The sequence below is a fragment of the Pteropus alecto genome, unplaced genomic scaffold, assembly GCF_000325575.1.
Source record: "Pteropus alecto unplaced genomic scaffold, ASM32557v1 scaffold42, whole genome shotgun sequence".
NCBI classification, from domain to species: domain Eukaryota; kingdom Metazoa; phylum Chordata; class Mammalia; order Chiroptera; family Pteropodidae; genus Pteropus; species Pteropus alecto.
The window spans coordinates 1,809,400-1,817,844 of NW_006434825.1; positions in this window are offsets into that span (position 1 = coordinate 1,809,400).

An 8,445-nucleotide genomic window follows, 5' to 3' on the forward strand; every position below is an offset into this window, starting at 1 on the left:
TGTTTCAGATGGTTAAGCTACAAGGTGACGGGGTTTCTGTTGGCCTGGATCCCCGAGTGACAATGCGGAGCAGGGTTGCCCATTGGCCTGCATTGGGGATCTTTATGAAGTTATGTCACTGAAATTCCAGGGTTAATTTTTTCTGTAGCACAACCGAGTGTCTTCTGACTGAGACAGTTGAGCTAACAGAGACCCAGGTCCAAAGAATCTCTGCAGGTCTTACAAAGGAGGCATACCTGCAACAGGTGGACTTTCTGGTGTGTGCAGTCCCTGTCTCAGTGGGCACATGTGACAGACCAGGACACAGGTGCCCTAATAGAAAGGAGTCCTAGCAGAGATTATTGCTTTTTGAGGTAGTAGCTTTTTGCAACTGTAGTAGAAATTAAAGCATGAGGTGAAGAAGAAAAAGTGCGTGCCATGACATTTACTTCTGCTCCACGATGATAAAGAGAATTATTTATAAAAGCAAAAAGGAGAATGACAATAAGGATTGAAGAAACACACATAGAAAAAAGTGTGTCTGTCATTCATATTTGCTCCTTGGTGATTTACTGGACCTTGAAGGTCTTGGTTAACCCCTCTGTCTTTTTCTGTGAACCTCCAAAATGAGAGTCTCTCAAAGTAGGGTGACATGGTGAATAAGTCTATCCTAAATCAGAAACAAACGAAATCACCAAACAAAAGCAGATGATGACTAGGAAATAATTTCAAGGAGTGTTTTTCCCAGTAGGATTTTGCAACTATCAGATGCAGAATTACTTAGTGAACCAGGAACTCAAGGGCCAGGGCTGAGAAAGGTTCATTTAAACAAGCTCCACAGTAACACTGTATCCACTAAGGTTTGAAAATAACTGGTCTAAATCCTCCCCTTTGGCTAATATGTCATGCTTTTGCTCCTACTTCTACCCGAGTCTCTTGACTGGATTATTGAAAAGCAGTTTCCTTCTCTCCTTTTATCTTCAGCCATGATAACTGCTAAACGAAGACGAGAAAAATAATTATCACTATGAGAAAAGACGTTCTTCAAGTGAACGTGACTAGTCTCAGATATGCTGGTTTGGGACATATCTCTGATTTCACTGATTATGCAGCCAGATAAACCACATACCTTTCCTAGACCAGGTTCTCACTGATGTTTGGGTGGCTGAATAGGGATGAGTCACTGACTGCAGCTGGCAGAACTATATGGAGTTTGCGTGCACCGAGAGTCACTAACTCACTTTCACTGTGAACCTGCTTTCAAATCTTAGGCTGGAATCTTTCTTGGGCTCCAACCACAGAGGAAAGCCCAGGTTTCGTCACCTCTTCTGTCCTTTGTAGAAGGTAGTACTTTCAGTCGTCTCTCGAGACATGCCAAAGGCTTGGTCCGAATTGATGTCTGAAACTAGGCTTTGTGTCTGAATTGGAAGCTTCTCGGTGTACCGTAGAGCTTGCCAAGTGAATCACTGCACTTGGTGTCACAATAGACCTTCAAAAATTAAGTAAAAGTAGTGTCACAATAGACTTTCGAAAATTAAGTAAAACTAATTCCCAGGAGATGGAAGAACTTTTCAGATTTTGGTCACCTCCTGGCACACTGAATACAAAACTGACCTAAATGAGATCACTGCAAACTACAAAGCCCGAATGAATTTCAAGGATTACCATTCAGTCAAGAAGCTTTCTCATGAATTCCCCTGTTGATTCTGTAAGCTCATCCAGTGAGATAGGCAGGACAGGGAGGGTCCTGATTTTACAGATGAGGAAACTGAGGTGCAAAGAAAGCAAGCAGTTTGCTAGGGGTCAGATCCCCTGCAGCGAGCAGCAGATCCCTCCGATCTTCTGATTCCAAGTTTTGCATGTAAGCGTGGAGAGAATCATACTCAGAGTCTGGATTTAAATCCCAGTTCTGCCACTTACTGGCTAACTGCTTCTAGAATATTCCCTTAACCTCTCTAGGTCCTTAGCTTCTTCTCTCATAGTGTAATGACCGTAATATCTTTCTCGCAGGGTAGTTGGGAGTTTAAATGAGATTACTTTCTAAAGTACCCAGCGTAGTAGACATTCATGCTGCTATACATCCTAGGATGCACAGGTCGGCCCTGCAGCAAATAATTACCGGGTTCTAGCAGTCATCAGTGCCGAGGGAGAGAAACCTTGCTCGAGGGTGGTACCAATGTCCTTCCCGACATTATGAGATCTCCCCAGAAATCCTACCATAATTGGCACATGCCGTAAGTGCATCTACAAACTAAGTCTATTTCTTTTCGGTTCTCTGACTTTTCGGTTCGCAAAGGGGTGAGCACGTGCTATGAATGGGAATTCCTCAAGCAGGCCTCCATTTTTTCATCTATGTAGATGTAACACTGCCTCAGAGTGGGTAATATGAGAATTAAGTAAGAAAATGCAGATATTTAACTAGCATGATACCTTCCTGCAGTCAGGACTTACTAAATGGCAGCATTCTTGCTGCATTTTTGTTAGTAGTATTCTCATCATCACTATTATTCTCTTCCCACAATGTGTGTCTTTGACTCCTTGTCTCTGGACAAGGCTGTTTCTGCCTCTCTCCTCTTATCTTTCTGGTCATTACCTTAGAAATCTCCATTGCCTTTTTGATGCCTTTTACCAACTCCAAACTTGGGTTGGGGGGAAGTGAATTTAATTTCCTGTAGCTATTTGTTTACCCTGTGAATACCTTCGGCCCAGACTCAAGCTTGCCTCTGAGAGTTTCCGTTTCCAAATTATGAGTCACTTAGCAAAAGAGCAGGCTAAGCGTGCGGCACCCCAGGACTCTCGACGTTGGGCCATATCTAGGCTCAGGGACTCTGAAGATGTTGCTGCTGACCCCTGCTGGACCCAACAACCCCCCAACATGGGCAGCCCAGCCCGTTAGCAACAGAGATATCACAGTATCTTCTATTTGGGGAGATGAGCAAAAGCTAAGGAGGATCCATGTAAGTTCACCAGACACACGTCGGGGACACATCAGAACCATCTCTTCTCTTAAAGTACTATGCAAGTTCACCAGACACATATCACTGGCATCTCAGATCTATTAAAAAAAAATGTTTTATTGAAGTGCAGCTTATATTCAGAAAAGTATACACATTCTAAGTACACAGTTCAAAGGTTTTTAACCAAAAGAATATACCATGTGACCCACAACCTGGATCAGAAGACAGTCATTAGCTCCCTAGACTCCCCTTGTATGTGGGTCCAGTGACCACCACCTGCTCCTCCCCAAACGTAACCAAAATCCTGATTTCATTTTTAATAGATTAGAGTTGCCTGTTTTTGAAATGTATGTAGTAACTATTATTCCTATTTATTTTTTTCTCAGTATTTGCAATTCAACCCTGCTGATACATATAATGGTAATTTATTACTTTTCGCTATTGTATGTGATTAATATTAGAGTATGTATCATAATGTATTTATCCATTCTATTTTTTTTTTATAGGCATTTGGGATTTTACCAGGTTTAATGGTTATGTGATGATCTCATTGACACTCTTATCACTGTCTCTTGGTACACATATATTTCTTTGGGTTCATACCCAGGAGCAGAATCGCTCTTTAATTTCAGAGGTTACTGGTATTTGGCTCAAGGAGGTGCTGCCAGTTCTTTAATGTGGTTATCCAAGTTACTCTCCCACAGACAGTGCAGGTGAGCTCTAATTGCTTTACATCTCTGCAGACATTGGTAATGTCCATTACATTATTTTCATTTTAGCTATTCTGTTTGGCATGTAGTAGTATCTCATGTGGTTTTAATTTGCATTTCTTTGATGACTAAGGGAATTGAGCATCTTTTCGTAAGCATATTATCAATTTGGTTATCTTCTTTTGTGAAATACCTATTCAGGTCATTGCCCGCTTTTCCATCCATTGTCAGTCTTTTTTGGATTTATAGAATTTCAGTTTATAGTCTGGATAAGAGCTCTTTGGCAAATATCTAACTTTTTATCTCCTGTTTCATCTGTCTGTGTGTCTGTCTGTGTGTCTGTCTGTCTCTTCTCTCTCTCTCCATCCATCCATCCATCTGCTATTATTCCAGTCTGTGTATTTTCCTTTCCCTAAGTTAATAATATCTTTGGATAAATAGAAATTCTTTATTTTTTAAAAAAGCCAGTTTATCAATTATTTTCTCAAAGATTGATGGTATCAGTGTCCAGTTTACTGTTTTCTTAAGGTCATAAAGGTATACTCTCTTGTTTTATTCTAGAAACTTGACTTTTAATCTTCACATTTAGGTTGACAATTTACCTGGAAATGGTATTTATGTATGGTGTGAAGTAGGAACCAAAATTCAATTTTTTCAGTTAATTAATCCAGTACCATTTATTGAACAAACCAATGTTTCCCCCACTGGACTGCTATTTACATGTATAACATAATATTTATATAATAAATCAAGTGATCATACATATATACGTAGATGTTTCTGGATTATTAGATTTTATCGATACATTTGTTTATCTTTGTATCAATAATGAAATGGTTTTAGTTAACATACGTTTAGGATAAGTCTTGATATCTTGTAGAGTTAAGTCTTCCAACTTTGCTTCTTTTTAGGATTATTCTGGCTATTTTTAGCCCTTTGCATTTTCATATAAATTACAGAGTCAGCTAGTTAATTTCCACAAACAAGCTATAATTCAATTTAGGGAGAATTAATATCTTAGTATCTTTTACTTTCAATATTTAATGGTTCATATTATAAATGTACCTTTATTAAGCAGCATAGTAATATTTTGACAATCTTTGTATTTTAATTTGGATGCTTGAATATTTATTCTATTTATATGTAATATAATTACTGAGATGTAATTACATAACATATATGAGTTTTAATTTGCCACCCTGCTCTTGGTTTTCCATTCTTCCCATCTGTTTATGATCTTTCCCCCGTTTTATTCTTTCTTTTGGATTAATTAAGCATTTTAAAATAATTCATTTCCGTAAGATTCTTAGTTACTTATTACTTTATTTTTATTTTGGTGGTTACACAAGAGATTAAACCATACCTCATTAACCGATTAGAGTTAAATATAAATGAGTACTTTACCAATTCCCCCAAAGCATACAGAACTTAGGACACTCTAACTCTCTTTATTTTCTATAATACATCTTTTTTGCTCTGCAAGCTTTTAAGATTTCATCTTTATCTTTGGCGATATCATTTTTCTAATTTCATTTTCAGATTGTTCATTGCTAGTGTTTAAGAGTACAATTGATTATTTATGTTAATTTTATAGCCTGCAACTTTGCCGAATTTGTTTATTAGTTCTAATAAGGTGCGTGTGTGTGTGTGTGTTGTTTTTTAGGATTTTCTATATATCCTATAATGTCATCTACAAGTAGAGATGGGTCTACTTTTTCCATTTTAATCTAAATGGCTTTATTTTTTCTGGCCTATTAGCTCTGGTTAGAACTTCTGGTACAATGTTGAATAGAAGTGTTGAGAGCAGACATCTGGTTTTATTCCTCATCTTAGTGGAAAAATTTCAGTCTTTCACTGTTAAGTATTATGTGGGTTTGAGAGACACCCTCTATCAGGTTGAAAAAATTAACTTGTATTCTAAGTTTGTTGAGTATTTTTATAATGAATGGGTGTTGGATTTTGTCAAAAGCTTTCTCTGCATCAACTGAGATGATCTTTCTTTTTCTTCATTCTGTTAATATAGTATGCTACATTGATTTTTATTGTTGAACCACCCTTGCATTCTTGGGAGACATACTTCTTGGTCACGGTGTATAATTCTTTTAATATGCTGCTGGATTTAATTTACTAGTATTTTTTGAGGTCTCTTTATCATTGGCTTTTTAGTAGTTTTACCATGATATGCCTAGTTGTGTTTTTCTTTTTATTTCTCTTCCTTGGACTTGTGATTTTTAAAAATATTATGGCTTGAAGTCTTTCATCACTTTTAGAAAATGCTTTGCTATTGTCTCATCATATGTTTCTCTTCATCTTTCTCTCCCTTTCCTTTTGGTCTCCAATTATACAGATTTTAGACCTATTTCCCATACCTCTCTTACACTCTTTTATGTGTTCTTTCATCTTTTATTCTCTTCACATTTCAGCCTAGATAGTTTCTAGTTTTTGATAACTTCCAGTTTCTTCCAGTTCCCCTGTTCCTCTGTGTTGAAACTGCTGCTAAACTTATCTACTGAGTTCTTAATATCAGCAGTTGTAATTTTTAGCTCTAGAATTTCCATTTTATTCTTTTTATAAAATTCAGTTTTCTGGTGAAAATTTTCTGTCTTGTTATGATCATTTTAATATCTATGTTTGACAACTTCAGTGTTTGCTTCATCTTTATTCGGTTTCGTTAGTCTTTTTGCTCATTGTTTAATCCTGTCTTCTGTTAGCCCTACAATTTTTGATTGAGCAGTGGATATAGACATTGTATATGAAAAAGTATAGAAAGTCTAGATGAGAATTTGGCTTCTGGTAGGGCAGGTAGAAAAAGACTGAGCTGTTTCAAGCCTGATATTCAGCTAGTCGGTTTCTTCTTTGCTGTATAGAGAGTGTAGTTTTCTCAGAGTCCTAATGGAGAATCTGATGAGTTTATCTCAACTTAGCCTATTTATTGGAAACTGAACTTCAAATTTTATTTTCTTAAAGCTGTTTGTTTCTATAGCCTACTTCCTGCTATTTCTTCTTGGCCTATTTCTTCTTGGTGGTTCAACAATAAAAATATATAGCTTATGAATTGACAAATGTCTCCTGGGGATATGAACTCAGACATTAGGCTTTGTCCTCTCTGCTTCCCTTTGCAAGATTTTGGTCCTTCAAGTCTTGGCTATCTTAGAAGCCTAAACTTCAGTTTCTTTCTCCCTCACCCCAAAAGGCTGCCAGAAACTATGTTCAGCTCCCAATCTATCATGACTTGGCCTCTCACTCTCTCTGCTCATGAGTCTTACAAGTTGGTGAATGCCCCAAAGGAAAACGATGTATAGACTATTGTGTTTGCTTCAGTGAGTTCTTCTTCTGAGATTTTGGCCCCTGTAGATTTGGCTGCCTTTATAGCTCTTTAATGGGATTTAGGTTTTTTAAGTTATTCTTGGTGAGAGGTTTCTTCACTACACGTTAGTCTGCTATTACTGCAAGGAGAGCCTCCCCAGGGATACTCTGGACTCCATATCCATAAACATGAGAGGACTATCCAGGGTGAAATGACCACAAAAAGTCCTTAGGGAAACTTCCTTTATCTCCACCTCTGATAAGACCCATCCTCAGGTCCTTACCATATCTTACTTCCCATAGCCTCTAAGCCTCAGGCCTCTCTCTGTTTTTCCAAGAAGACCCTCAACATTTTGAACCAGAATGTCGGTGTTTCACTAAAAGTATAAAGTCATAGTTTGTGGTTATGTTTTAAAATATAAGATCCTTACCTATTAGAGATCCATCCTAAAACATTTAGAGATTAAATGATGAGTACCTAAAATTTGCTTTGAAATAATCCAGCAGGGGTTCTGGTCTAGAGAAGAGAAAATTTGCCATATGCTGGTATTTGTTAAAGCTGGGCGATGGATGCTTGGTGTTCCATTATATTATTTTATGCCAGAGTGCTCAGATAGTACCATAAGTTAACAAAATTGGCCAGGTAAAGGAAATCATAATCATTAAAAAAATATACCCACTCCTACAGAATAAAAATCATAATTTCTAGGCTATTATATAAGACCCATCATACATTTGTTTATCCCCTGGTCATGCTGTGCACCCAATCCCTTATAAATGCTAGTATATTTGCATATTATCAATTCTTGCTTAATACCCTTAAAAAAAAAAACCAAAAAACAATTCAGCGCCCATTGTATTTATTATTGTTAGGACAGTGATTTGCAAAAGCGTTTGAAGGAGAAGTTCTAAGCTATTGGAGGTAGAACAGAGGCCCCTAGGGAGTTTCCAAACTGCTACGTTCCATAAAGGTGCAAATAAGCAACTCCCACCTTCCACCCCGCCACCAAGCTCTCCACCATATTCTAAAACCACTGACATTAAAACCACTTACCTTCCCTGACTGCTGTGTGCAAAGCAGCATGCTAGTATTATTCATTTGTACAAGTGGGGAAACTGAGGTTTAGAAAGCCTAAATAGCTAGAAACAAAGTAATAGCTACTGAGTGGCCAAATCAGGATTTAAAGCCTCAGGTGTCTGACACCAGGGCTCCATACTTGATTAATATAACAGTGGTTCTCCAACTTGAGCGTACACCCGGAGGGCTTGTCAAAACACATATTGCTGAGTCTCACCCTCAGACTTTCTGATTCAGTAGGTCTGGGGTGGGGCCCAAGAACTTGCATTTTAATAAGTTCCCAGGTAGTGCTGCTGCTGCTTGTTCAGGGACCACACTTGGAGAAAGTTGTGCTAGAGTATATTATTTTTGAAAAACAGTAATATGATTTTTTGCCCTCAAGATATTATTTGTAAGATAATCTTGGTGGTTCCTT